At 40.9% G+C, this 14,246-nt stretch overlaps 1 long non-coding RNA gene across 2 annotated transcripts; it reads right to left on the bottom strand.

The window, feature by feature from the left end:
• Positions 1-263: 263 nt before the first annotated feature.
• LOC115934652 (uncharacterized) lies at positions 264-7,975 on the bottom strand. 2 transcript variants are annotated; one of them, XR_010133949.1, is made up of 4 exons: positions 7,755-7,975; positions 4,182-4,259; positions 1,831-1,894; positions 264-909 (listed from the first exon to the last, which is right to left on the bottom strand). It is a non-coding gene; the product is annotated as an uncharacterized lncRNA (long non-coding RNA). The 2 variants fall into 2 exon arrangements; XR_008680319.2 differs by lacking the exons at positions 4,182-4,259; positions 7,755-7,975 and adding an exon at positions 6,242-6,354 and having other exon boundaries at positions 268-909.
• Positions 7,976-14,246: the final 6,271 nt, after the last annotated feature.

Genomic DNA, 14,246 nt, shown 5'->3' with positions numbered 1-14,246 from the left:
TTTGTCAAAGATGTTAAAAGGCCCAAAATATTTGATCAAAACAGGATCACGGGTCATTGTAAAATAATATTCATTTAACCGAAGTGACAATCAAAAGACTTTAAAAGTAATACAGAAAGCTACATAAACATAAAAATATTAATCTTCTTAAAACTCAGTTTTCTTACTTGGTGCAGTGGCTCACGCCTGTAATTCCAGCACTCTGGGAGGCCGAGATGGGAGAATTGCTTGAGCCCAAGAGTTTGAGACCAGCCTGGGCAATATACTGAGATCTCATCTCTACAAAAACCTTTAAAAAAAAATTAGCCTAGGATGGTGGCACACAACTGTAGTCCCAGGCGTTTAACTGTAGGAAAGAAAGTCTTGAAGCAGTTAATGAGGTAGGGGAGTTTTGAGGTGTGACCGAACTCTTACCTTGCCAAAGCCATAGAATCCAGCTTTTAAAGTTTTCTGGGGTCTCTTTTGCAACAAGGAGTCCATTTCATCTTGCCTGGGGACCTATGGGCTTTATTTTTATTTCACAGGGGGAAAAAGGGAACCTCATAACTGGTCAGTGTGGAAAAAAATCTTGTCCCCTATTTGGCCTTCTTTAACACCACGTTGGTGGGGTCTTGGGGTAACTTCTTACAGCCGCTCAGTGGTGGAAGTCTAGGCTCCTACTCAGCCTTTGCTGAAGTGGGTGGGGCCATAGTTGTTGGAGTGTGTGTGTGTATGTGTGTGTGTGTGTGTGTGTGTGTGTGTTTGGTGTTTGGCTGGGGTAGAACAGTTATTGTCTAAGAATTTTATGTCTTGCTAAGCTGTCCTCTTCCTGATCCTGGTCCTATGAATAGAGAAAGCAGACTTTTGCTGGGGCTTTTAAAATCTGCATCCATTGGCATTTCCAGATTGCCAGCTTCTTCAGTTCCAAGTCTGGAATACAAAAGGAAAAAAAAACTTACGACTGTGTTGTACCTTGAGTCTTGAGATCCCTAGCTGGTCTGCCTTTTGTCTGCCTTTCATTGTATTACATTTGTTTTATGTACAATGCTTTGGGGTTTTAGCGGGATGAATAGGGAATATTACATTTACTCCACCTTCCTGGAAGCAGAAGTATGTGTAATATTTTGAATAAATACCATAAACTATTCCATGCATTCATGAAATATGCAATTTCTCATTCACCAATGTAAATGGATTGATTCACCATTATAGAACCATACATAAGTACAACAAGGAAGTTTTATTTAAGGAAACTCAAGCAAAAATAAAAAGGCAATTTGTCAAATGTAAAAAGGTATTTGCCTGCAAATATAAGAAGTATAGACCAAGCGCAGTGGCTCACGCCTGTAATCCCTGCATTTTGGGAGGCCAAGGTGGATGGATCACCTGAGGTCAGAGTTCGAGACCAGCCTGGCTAACATGATGAAATCCCGTCTCTACTAAAAATACAAAAAATTAGCTGAGCGTGGTGGCACGCACCTGTAATCCCAGCTACTCAGGAGGCTGAGGCAGGAGAATCACTTGAACCTGGGAGGCAGAGGTTGCAGTGAGCCGAGATCCCGCCACTGCACTCCAGCCTGGGCAACAACAGCAAAACTCCGTCTCAAAAAAAAAAAAAAAAAAAAAAGAAGTATAATAAACACTTTCTATGTTCCAAACCTCTTGCTAAGCACTGTTGTAGCTCTCATAACCTATACTATATTGAGGAGCCCAAATTGCTTTCGAAAGTATTTCTACTTTCAAAAGTATTAAGTCTTTTGATTTAATTTCCATACAGCAATGCAAATAAGCAACTGCTACGCACAACAAAATAGATGAATCTAGAAACATAATGAGGGTCTTTGGCCATACCATCCTGAACGTGCCCGGTCTCCTCTGATCTCGGAAGCTAAGTAGGGTCAGGCCTGGTTAGTACCTGGATGGGAACATAAGGAGGAATGAGAAAATCAGTCACATATTATTCCATTAATACAAAGTTGAAAAAACAAAACAATCGTAGTATTAGAAATCACCTCAAGGCTTTCTTCTGAGGACAAGTGTGAGAGAAGTGACTACAGGAGGCTCTAGAAGGGCTTTATGGAACAGTCCTATTTATAGACATGTGGTGATTTCATGGTTTTCTTTACTTTGTATTAATTCATAGAGCTGTAAATTTATGATTTGGGTACTTTTTTGAAAATATACTATTTTATCTAAAGATGTATTTTTAAAAAAAGATGCACACTATTCAGCATTCAAGGTTAAATAAGAAAATACATTATGTGGGCCGGGTGCAGTGGCTCACGCCTTTAATCCCAGCACTTTGGGAGGCCGAGGTGGGCAGATCACGAGGTCAGGAGATCAAGCCCGTCCTGGCTAACACGGTGAAACCCCGTCTCTACTAAAAATACAAAAATTAGCCGGGCGTGGCGGTGTGCACCTGTAGTCCCAGCTGCTGGGGAGGCTGAGGCAGGAGAATGGCTTGAACCCGGGAGGCAGAGCTTGAAGTGAGCCGAGATCGCGCCACTGCACTCCAGCCTGGGCGACAGAGCAAGACTCCGTCTCAAAAAAAAAAAAAAAAGAAAAAGAAAAAGAAAATACATTATGTGAATTTATTCTATATACTTAAAATGAATATTTTGTCTTTTTTCATGAAAACACAATGAGGTACCAAATTACAGCCATAAAATTGACAAAAATTTTTAAAGTTGTACAATGCCAAATATTGGGGACATGATACACTGCTGGTAGATGTGTAAGCTGGTAGAAATACTTTGGAAAACCACTGGGCAAAACTATAAAACTGAAGACATGAATCCACTAAATACTTAGCAGTTTGACTCCTAGGTATGTACCCTGGAGAAATATATGCTGAAGTGCCGCAGGACATATGTATAAGATGGGAATATCTGTTTTTTCTGGGTTTCAGTTATTATGAACAATGAACCAAAACTAGAAATGCTACAAATATCCATCAATATTAAAATGAATAAATAAATCATCTTATATTCATTAAATGGAATAGTAAGCCACAACATAAACAAAATGGATAAATGTTACAAATGTATTATTGAACAAAAGAAGCAAAACAAAACAAACACTTCAATATAACTATATTTATGAAAGTAATCAAAATAGGAAAACTAAATTATAGCACCCAGGCATTCATATATAAGTGGTAAAGATATAAAGAAGAGTGAGAAAATTATTATTATAAAAATCAGGTAAATGGAGGGGGCGGGCACAGTGGCTCACGCCTGTAATTCCAGCACTTTGGGAAGCCGAGGTGGGCGGATCACTTGAGGTCAGGAGTTCGAGACAAGCCTGGCCAAAATATTGAAACCCTGTCTCTACTAAAAACACAAAAATTAGCTGGGCATGGTGGCACATGCCTGTAATCCCAGCTACTCAGGAGGCTGAGAGAGGAGAATCACTTGAGCCCAGGAGGCAGAGCTTGCAGTGAGCTGAGATACCCCCATTGCACTCTTGCCTGGGTGAAAGAGCAAGACTCTGTCTCAAAAATAATAATAATAGTAATAGAAATATTAATAAATAAATAAAAATCAGGTAAACAGACTGGGCACAATGGTGCATGCCTACAGTCTCAGCACTGGAGAGGTTGAGGCAAAAGGATCACTTGAGCCCAGGAATTCAAGGCTGTTGCCACTATGATTATACCTGTGAATGGCTACTGTACTGCAGCCTGGGCAACATAGCAAGACCCTCTTCTCTAAATACAATAAAAATAAATAAGATAAACAATCAGGTGAATGGTTAATTCCAAAAGAAAGTGAAGGGATTGTAAAAATCAAAAGAGAGAGAGGGTTTCTGGGATGTTGGCAATGTTTTCTTACCTTAGTAGTGATTATATGGATTCATTTTATAAGCATTTATTTAAATCTATGTATTTACCTCACGAATTTTCTGCATGTATGTTATATCTCACAGTTTAAAAATGTTTAATTAGTGAACAGTAGAAAATTGATACAGTCATCATAAGCATACATGCATCTACAATACAGTCTTGAACTACATCAAATAGGAAAAAATACATAAATCACCAATTGTAGTTGGAAATGTTTTAATATGCATCTCTAAGGACTGTAGATCACATAGACCTGAAAATAGTATGGATATGAATGAGCTGAAAAGAAAAACAATTTTAAAAATATGTAGATACAAAATAAATAGGCATTATTTTTGAATATATATATAACACTTACAACAACAGACCACGTGTTAGGCCATAAATTCCACAGATCTGATCCCATTCAGACAATATTCTCCTGTTACAATGCATCCTGGAATTAACATTTGTAAAAACAATAGCTAAAATAAAATCCCATGTGTTTGGAAACTAAATAACATATTACTAAATAAGATTCTGCTTAAAAAATACTTAGAAGTGAATGAAACACTACATGAAGAATTTGTGTACTACAACTAAAGCAGTACTTAAAGGCAAACTTGCAGTTTTAAATACACTAATGATTATGAAAGATTAAAATCAAATGAGCTGCCACAGGAGATACAACCTCACACCCTTCAGGATAGCTGCTATCAATCACACACACACACACACACACACACACACACACACACAGAGAGAATAAGTGTTAGTGAAGACGTGGAGAAATTGAAGCATTTCTGCACTATTGGTGGGAATGTAAAGTGATACAGCTGCTATGGAAAACAGTACAGCAGTCACTTAAATAATTAAAAGTACAATTACCATATAACCCAGCAATTCCACTTCTGGGTATATACCCAAAGGAATTGAAAGCAGAAACACAAACAGATATTTGTACACTCATGTTCATAGCAGCATTGTTCATAATAGGCAAGAGGTCAAAACAACCCAAATGTCCATCGATGGATAATGACTAAACAAAACATTCCATTTTAATAGTATTCCATTGTAGTATTCACATACAATAAAATAGTATTTATCCTTTTTCAAAAGGAATGAAATTGTAGTACATGATACAACATGGATGAACCTTAAGAACATTGTGCTGGCTGGGTGCGGTGGCTCATGCCTGTAATCCCAGGAGAATCATGGGGTCAGGAGATCGACACCATCCTGGCTAACACAGTGAAACCTAGTCTCTACTAAAACTACAAAAAATTAGCAGGACATGGTGGCAGGAGGCTGAAGTCCCAGCTACTTGGGAGGCTCAGGCAGGAGAATCGCTTGAACCCAGGAGGTGGAGGTTGCAGTAAGCCGAGATTGTGCCACTGCACTCCAGCCTGGGAGACTGAACCAGACTCCATCTCAAAACAAAACAAAATAAAACATTGTGCTAAGTGAAATAAACGAGTCACAAAAAGACAACTACTGTATGATTCCACTTCTATGAGATACCTAGAGTAGTCAAATTTATAGAGACGGAAAGAAGAATGGCAGTTGCCAGGGATTAGGGATAGAGGGAGGTGGAGAGTTATTAGTTAATGGGTATAGAGTTTCAGTTTTGAAAGATGAAGAGTTCTGGAGATGGATAGTGGTGATGGTTGCAAAACAGTGTGAATGTACCTACCACCACTGAGCTGAACATTTTAAAATGGTTCATATGCCAAATTTTATATTCTGTGTATTTTACTACAATTAAAATTTTTTATGGAAAACAAAAACAAATGTTCTGGCTTCCAGATTCCTATAGAACAACGCCAGTTACCTAAATTTGAATCTCTCCACACATCCTATAAACAAACAAAACTAAGGAGAACGAATAAAACCATCCATGGCTACAATATAATTTACAGACAGAGAAAATTATAAACCCCATTTTATATAAAAGCAGGTATATACATCCAAAACCAGCAGATCCAGTTACAGAGCCATGCTCTAGAAGAGAAGCCAAGATGGCACAGAAAGGCTAAACCACCACTAGAAAAAGAGAGTCCCATCTTGAGTGGAGAAATACTGACAATATGTCTGAGATCTGGTAGATGAAAGAACTGAGACGTATTTTAAAAGGGGGTGAAATTGTTTGAGACTGGCAATGGCAATGTTGCAAAGGCAGGAGGAAAGAGGCGACTTGAAGGGGAGGTACCCCTTCAGGGCTTGATGGTGAAGAAAAAGGAAGCAAGCAATGAGTAAGAGTCCCAGGCTGGGTGCGGTGGCTTACTCCTGTAAACCCAACATTATGGGATGCTGAGGAGGGCGGATATCTTAAGGTCAGGAACTCGAGACCAGCCTGGGCAACATGGCAAGATGCCTGTCTCTACAAAAATAATAAAATAAAATAAAATACAAAATTTAGCCAGGCGAGGTAGCGCGCACCTGTGGTCCCAGCTACTCAGGAGGAAGCTGAGGCAGGAGGATTGCTTGAGGCAGAGGTTCCAGTGAGCTGAGACGGCGCCACTGCACTCCAGTCTCGGAGAGAGAGATAGACCCTGTCTCAAAAAGAAAAAGAAAAAGAAAAGAAAATTAAGAGTCCCACAGAAATGAAAGAGAATCACAAAATCACAAGGCATCAGTCGGTGCTCCACTCTAAAAAAGGGCTATTTCAGGGGAAAATGCATTTTGTTCTACCAACAAAAGAGGGCACTCTTGAACTAAGAAAGCTGGTAAGGCACCCAAACTTCTGCCTCATTTGCAGTTGCTGTAACTGGAAAATAAAATATTACAAAATGCACAGAAAATTGCAGACATATTATATAGAAAATTTTTAAGTGAAAATCCATACTTTTTTTTTTTTTTTTTTTGAGACGGAGTCTCGCTCTGTCGCCCAGGCTGGAGTGCAGTGGCGCAGCCTCGGCTCACTGCAAGCTCCACCTCCCGGGTTCACGCCATTCTCCTGCCTCAGCCTCTCCGAGTAGCTGGGACTACAGGCGCCCGCCACCACGCCCGGCTAATTTTTTGTATTTTTAGTAGAGACGGGGTCGCACCGTAGTCTCGATCTCCTCCTGACCTCGTGATCCGCCCGCCTCGGCCTCCCAAAGTGCTGGGATTACAAGCGTGAGCCACCGAGCCCAGCCAAAAATCCATATTTTTTTTAAACTCACCATGAAACCGGAAAACTGAAACACAGTACTCCAACCTAAATTAGATAACCTTAAACAATCATTTGGTAACATGAAAAAAATGCCATGAATCAGAAAAATAACTCAGAAGAGAAATAGACAAAGAACAAAATAACCAAGAAAACAGTTTGTAAAAAAGCAGGAGAAATAGAAGGAAAAAAATCAGAAAAAAACTAAATTATAAGATGTCCAAAGGGAAGAGCTTTTACTGAAGATATAATAACTGGTATTGAGAAAAGGTATTAACACAGCCAATAAAAAAAAAAAGATATCTCTTAGAACATCCATTAGATTTGAAAGAAAAACTCCTCTGAGCCTCAGGCAAAAAGGATGAGAAGATACAAGTATACAAGTAACTTACAACAAACACATGAACATTACTGAACATTGAAAAATATTTTTAAAGTTCAGAGTTTGGTTGTTTTTGGTTTTCTTTTTCTTTTTTTTTTTTTTTTGTGATACGGAGTCTTGCTCTGTCGCCCAGGCTGGAGTGCAGTGGCGCGATCTCGGCTCACAGCAAGCTCCACCTCCCGAATGGCTCACGCCATTCTCCTGCCTCAGCCTCCCAAGTAGCTGGGGCTACAGGCGCCCGCCACCACACCCGGCTAATTTTTTTGTATTTTTAGTAGAGACGGGGTTTCACCAGGTTAGCGAGGATGTTCTCGATTTCCTGACCTCGTGATCCGCCCGCCTCGGCCTCCCAAAGTGCTGGGATTACAGGCATGAGCCACCGCGCCCGGCCTGTTTTTGGTTTTCAAGCACTTCCTTACTTTCTAGCACTGTGAGATGCACCCTGTCCATCTCTATATTTCCTGCCCAGTGCTAAAATCAGCCATTTCTCCATGGTTCCCCATGGAAAAGGAGCTGAACTTCAGCAGTAAAAGAGCTGGAAAGCACCCGCGGGTCTCGAACCACCCAGAGAGGTGGTTACAATGTACTCGAAGTAACCGCTGAGCTAAAGCCAGCCCGGAGGTTATCTTCGGATTATATTTTCTTGACTGGTGAGAAAGACCTACGTCACAAAGTGAGTCAAAACAACAGTGTTTTAGTATGACTCAGCAACCAGGACTGTCCAACACGCCACCGCCTCCAGACAATTGGAGTGTACAGCCGGGGACACACAGCAGTGACAAGGACACAGCCTTCCCCTAACCCTGGAGAGCTCTTCCGCAGTTGTGTACCTGGCTTATTTTCTGCTTCTCAGCAGTCACCTGGTCCGCAAGTCTCGACACACCCCCACCTCCTTCGCCTTCAGCCACCGCGCTCCCAAAACAACCAGGCAGGGTCACTTTGTGATCAAATCGACTTTTACAACTAGTGCTTGGGCCAGGGGAGTGGCGTCTTTACAAGGTGTAAATTGTATTTCAGACCTTATCTTAGAACTTCGCTGCTAAACTAGATAAACCTTCCAACCCCGGCCCAGGTGAAACTTCCTGTTATGCTTTTTAAATTTTTTTTGTTAGAGACAGACTCTCCCTCTGTCATCCAGTCTGGAGTGCAATGGCCCCATCTAGGTTTAACCCATACGCCCCTCTTAGCCTCTCGAGTGGCTAGGACTACAGGCATAGGCCACCATGCCTAACTAATTTTTTTTCTTTTCTTTTTATTTATTTATTTATTTAATTTATTTATTTGAGGTGGAGTCTCCACTCTGTTGCCCAAGCTGGATTGCAGTGGTACCACCTCAGCTCACTGCAGCCTCCGCCTCCCGGGTTGAAGTGATTCTCATGCCTCTCCCTCCCAAGTAGCTGAGACTACAGGCACGCGCCACCACACCTGTCTAATTTCTGTATTTTTTAATAGAGGCGAAGTTTCACCCTGTTGGACAGGCTGGTCTCGAACTCCTGACCTCAAGTGATCCACTTGACTTGGCCTTCCAAATGGCTGGGATTACAGGCTTCAGCCATTGGGCCCGGCCTTTTTTGTTGTTGTCGGAGACAGAGTCTTCCTATGTGGCCAAGGTTGACCTGGAACTGGCCTCAAAAGATCCTTCCACCTCAGCCACCCAAAGTGCTAGGATTACCCGTGTGAGCCTCCATGCCTGGCCTAAAAATTATTTCCATTTTTAATACCACAGGAACATCTATTCTTTTTATGTACACTGTAAACAGCTAATGTTTCTTCCCCAAATTCCTACTTTTCTCCAATTAACCACTGTTTATATTTCAATGTGTAGCCTTCCAGTCCTTTTCCTCAATCTGTATATTTAACTGTACACAGAACATAAGGTTTTTCTTGGCTTGCTGGGAATCTTGGTTGTTGGATATTGTTTACTTAACAGCATGTCTTGGCGATCCTTCCAGTCACTGCATATAAACCTAAATCACTTGTATTGTAACAGCTGCATTATATTCAAGTATAAATGTACTAGTTTTAAGTTTCACTATAATAAAGCTGCAGTAATACACATCCTGGTACATATATGTACACATACACAAGTATGTTGTTAGAATATATGCTGGATTAAAGAATCTGCACACATATTTGGAGAAAGTTATGGGAGAAATACAAGAGGCCTTGAGGGTGCCTGAAGCCACAGGTTCATCTTTAATAATAAGGATCATCTTTTGTTCCCCAGGTACTCTGAAGGGCAATTCCACCAGAATGTACATTCCATGACATCTGGGACTTTGATGCATTGCCCCAGACGATAATACCAGTACCTACAGCATGTTCACCTAAGCACTGGTCAAGTGGATATTCCTCAACCAGAATGCAAACATTTCCATTGGTTTTAGAAAGGGTTTTAGAAACCCCTGAAAGAAGCCTCTCTTTGAGATTTCTGAGTTATCTGGGATTGCTGTGGGCTCTTGAATTTCCATTCCATTTCCTTTCCCAAGACGCCAACTTGAGCACCTCCAAACACCCCATGACTTAGGTTCCTTTGAGACTCAAACCACTTACCAGTCCCAAGAGAGTTTAAAGATTCTGAAATTCAGAATTGCTTTTTTGAACTGACCAGAGGTAAAATCCCACTGTACCAAAAAGGGAAAAACATCCTTTGAAGCTAAATTGAAGCTAAATTGAACTAGATGTTTTCCTGAAGAATGAGACTGGGCGCAGTGGCTCACACCTATAATCCCAGCACTTTGGGAGGCCAAGGTGGGCAGATGATTTCAGGTCAGGAGTTCAAGACCAGCCTGGCCAACATGGTGAAACCCCATCTGTACTAAAAATACAAAAAAAATTAGCCGGGCTTAGTGGCGGGCAACTGTAATCCCAGCTACTCAGGAGGCTAAGGCAGGAGAATCACTTGAACCCAGGAGGCGGAGGTTGCAGTGAGCTGAGATACCTCCACTGCACTCCTGCCTGGGTGAAAGAGCAAGACTCTGTCTCAAAAATAATACCAGTAATAATAATAAATCAATAAAAATCAGGTAAATGGAGCTGGGCAGAATGGTGCATGCCTAAAGTCCCAGCAACTTGAGAGTCTGAGGCAGAAGGATCACTCGAGCCCAGGAGTTCAAGGCTGTTGCCCACTATGATTACACCTGTGAATGGCTACTGTACTGCAGCCTGGGCAACATAGCAAGACCCTCTTCTCTAAATAAAATAAAATAAATAAAATAAAAATCAGGTGAATGGTTAATTGCAAAAGTGAAGGGGTTGTGAAAATCAAAAGAGAGATACAGGGTTTCTGGAATGTTGGCAAAGTTTTTTTGTTTTGTTTTGTTTGTTTGTTTGTTTGTTTGTTTTTTAGACTGAATTTCTCTCTTGTTGCCCAGGCTGGAGTGCAATGGCGCGATCTCGGCTCACCGCAACCTCTGCCTCCCGGGTTCAAGTGATTCTCCTGCCTCAGCCTCCCGAGTGGGATTACTGGCATGCGCCACCACCGCAGCTAATTTTGTATTTTTACTAGAGACAGTGTTTTTCCATGTTGGTCAGGCTGGTCTTGAACTCCTGACCTCAGGTGATCCGCCCACCTCAGCCTCCCAAAGTGCTGGGATTACAGGTGTGAGCCACCGCGCCCGGTCGGCAACGTTTTCTTATCCTTAGTGGTGATTATATGGATTATATAGTAGTGAATATATGGATTCATTTTATAAGTATTTATTTAAATCTACATATATATCTTATAAACTTTCTGCATGTATGTTATGCCTCACAGTTTTAAAATGTTTAATTAGTAAACAGTAGAAAATTGATATAATCATCATAAGCGTACATGCATCCACAATACAATCTCCAACTATGTCAAATAAATAGGAAAAAATACATAAATCAACAATTGTAGTTGGAAATGTTTTAACATGCATCTCTAAGAACTGTAGATCACATAGACCTGAAAATAGTATGGATATGAATGAGCTAAGAAACAATTTTAAAAATATGTAGATCCAAAATAATCAGGCATTCTTTTTGAATATACATGTAACACTTACAACAATAGACCATGCATTAGGCCATAAAGGAAGCATCAATAAATTCCAAATATCCAATCCCATTCAGACAATGTTCTCCTACTACAATGCATCCTGGAATTAACATTTGTAAAAATGATAGCTAAAATAAAATCCCACTTGTTTGGAAACTAAATCACATATTACTAGATCAGACTCTGCTTAAAAAATACTTAGAAGTGAATGAAACACTACATGATAGAATTTGTGTACTACAACTAAGCAGTACGTAAAGGAAAATTTAGAGTTTTAAATACACTAACGATTAAGAAAGATTAAAATCAAATAAGCTGCCACAGGAGATACAACCTCACACTCTTCAGGATAGCTACTATCAATGACACACACACACCCAGAGAAAGAGAGAGGCAGAATAAATGTTAGTGAAGATGTGGAGAAATTGAAGCCCTTCTGAACTATTGGTAGAAATGTAAAATGATATAGCTGCTATGGGAAACCATATGGCAGTTACTTAAATAACTAAAAATAGAATTACCATATAACCCAGCAATTCCATTTCTGGTATATATCCAAAAGAATTGAAAGCAGAAACTAGGCCGGGCACAATGGCTCATGCCTGTAATTCCAGCATTTTGGGAAGCTGAGGTGGGTGGATCATGAGGTCAGAAGTTCGAGACCAGCCTGGCCAACACGGTGAAACCCCGTCTCTACTAAAAATACAAAAATTGACTGGGCTTGGTGTCACATGCCTGTAATCCCAGCTACTCAGGAGGCTGAGGCAGGAGAATCGCTTGAACCCAGAAGGTGGAGGTTGCAGTGAGCCTAGATCACACCAGTGTACTCCAGCCTGGGGGAGAGAGCAAGATTCCGTTTCAAAAAAAAAAAAAAAAGAAAACAGAAACTCAAACAGATATTTGTACACTTATGTTCTTAGCAGCATTGCTCATAATAGCCAAAATGTCAAAACAACCCAAATGTCCACTGACGGACAATGGCTAAACAAAATATTCCATTTTCATAATATTCCATTGTAGTATTCACATACAATAGAATATTATTTATCCTTTCTAAAAAGGAACAAAATTGTGGTACATGATACAATATGGATGAACCTTAATAACATTGTGCTGGCTGGGCGTGATGGCTCACACCTGCAATCCCAACACTTTGGGAGGTCGAGGCGAGCAGATCACCTGAGGTCAGGAGTTCGAAACCAGCCTGGTCAGCATGGTGAAACCCCATCTCTACTAAAAATACAAAAATTAGCCAGGCGTTGTGGTGGGTGCCTGTAATCCCAGCTACTTGGGAGGCTGAGGCAGGAGAATCACTTGAATCTGGGAGGTGGAGGTTGCAGTGAGCCGAGATCATGCCACTACACTCCAGCCTGGGTGACAGAATGAGACTCCCTCTAACAAAAAAAAAAAAAAAAAAAAAAAAGAACATTGTGCTAAGTGAAATAAATGAGTCACAAAAAGACAAATACTGTATGATTCCACTTCTATGAGATACCTAGAGTAGTCAAATTTATAGAGACTGAGGGCAGAATGGCAGTTGCCAGGGATTAGGGATGAAGGGAGATGGAGAGTTAGTGGGTATAGAGTTTCAATTTTGAAAGATGAAGAGTTCTGGAGATGGATAGTGGTGACGGTTGCATAATAGTGTGAATGTACCTACCACCACTGAACTGAACACTTCAAAATGGTTCATATGGGCTGGGGATGGTGGCTAACACCTGTAATCCCAGCTCTTAGGGAGGCAGAGGTGGGAGGATAGTTTGAGCCCAGGAGTTCGGGATCTGCCTGGGCAATATAGTGAGACCCCATTCTCCATAAAAAGGAAAAAAAAAGACCAAAAAAGGTGTAAAATGGTTCATATGCCAAATTTTATGTTCTGTGTATTTTACCGCAATTAAAAATTTTTATGGAAAACAAAAACAAATGTTCTGGCTCCCAGATTCCTATAGAATAACGCCAGTTACCTAAATTTGAATCTCTTCACACATCCTATAAACAAAAAAAACTAAGGAGAAAAAATAAAACCATCTATGGCTACAACATAATTTACAGACAGAGAAAATTATAAACCCCATTTTATATAAAAGCAGATATATACATCCAAAACCAGCAGATCCAGTTACAGAGCCATGCTCTAGAAGAGAAGCCAAGATGGCACAGAAAGGCTAAACCACCACCAGAAAAAGAGAGTCCCATCTTGAGTGGAGAAATGCTGACAGTATGTCTGATATCTGGTAGATGCAAGAACTGAGACGTATTTTAAAAGGGGGTGAAATTGTTTGAGACTGGAAATGGCAATGTTGCAAAGGCAGGAGGAAAGAGGTGACTTGAAGGGGAGGTACCCCTTCAGGGCTTCACGGTGAAGAGAAAGGAAGCAAGCAGTGAATAACAGTACCAGGCTAGGTGCGGTGGCTTACTCCTCTAAACCCAACATTATGTGAGGCCGAGGTGGGCGGATCTTGATCTCAGGAATTTGAGACCAGCCTGGGCAACATGTCGAGACCCCCATCTCTACAAAAATAAAATAAAATAAAAATAAAATAAAATACAAAGCTGGGTGAGGTAGTGCACACCTGTGGTCCCAGCTACTCTGGAGGAGGCTGAGGCAGGAGGATTGCTTGAGCCCAGGAGGAAGAGGTTGCAAAGCTAAGATGGTGCCACTGCACCCCAGCCTGGGAGACAGAGACAGACCCTGTCTCAAAAAGAAAAAGAAAATTAAGAGTCTCACAGATATAAAAGAAAATCACAAAATCACAAGATATCAGCCTGTGCTCCACTCTCCAAAAAAGGGCTTCCTATTTGGGGGAAAAATGCATTTTGTTCTACCAACAAAAGAGGGCACTCCAGCCAGGCGCAGTGGCTCATGTCTGTAATCCCAGCACTTTGG

The sequence above is a fragment of the Gorilla gorilla genome, chromosome 4 (genome assembly GCF_029281585.2).
Source record: "Gorilla gorilla gorilla isolate KB3781 chromosome 4, NHGRI_mGorGor1-v2.1_pri, whole genome shotgun sequence".
Lineage (NCBI taxonomy): Eukaryota > Metazoa > Chordata > Mammalia > Primates > Hominidae > Gorilla > Gorilla gorilla.
The sequence above is the reverse complement of the archived record's forward strand: the minus strand, read 5'-3'. Positions and strand labels throughout refer to the sequence as shown.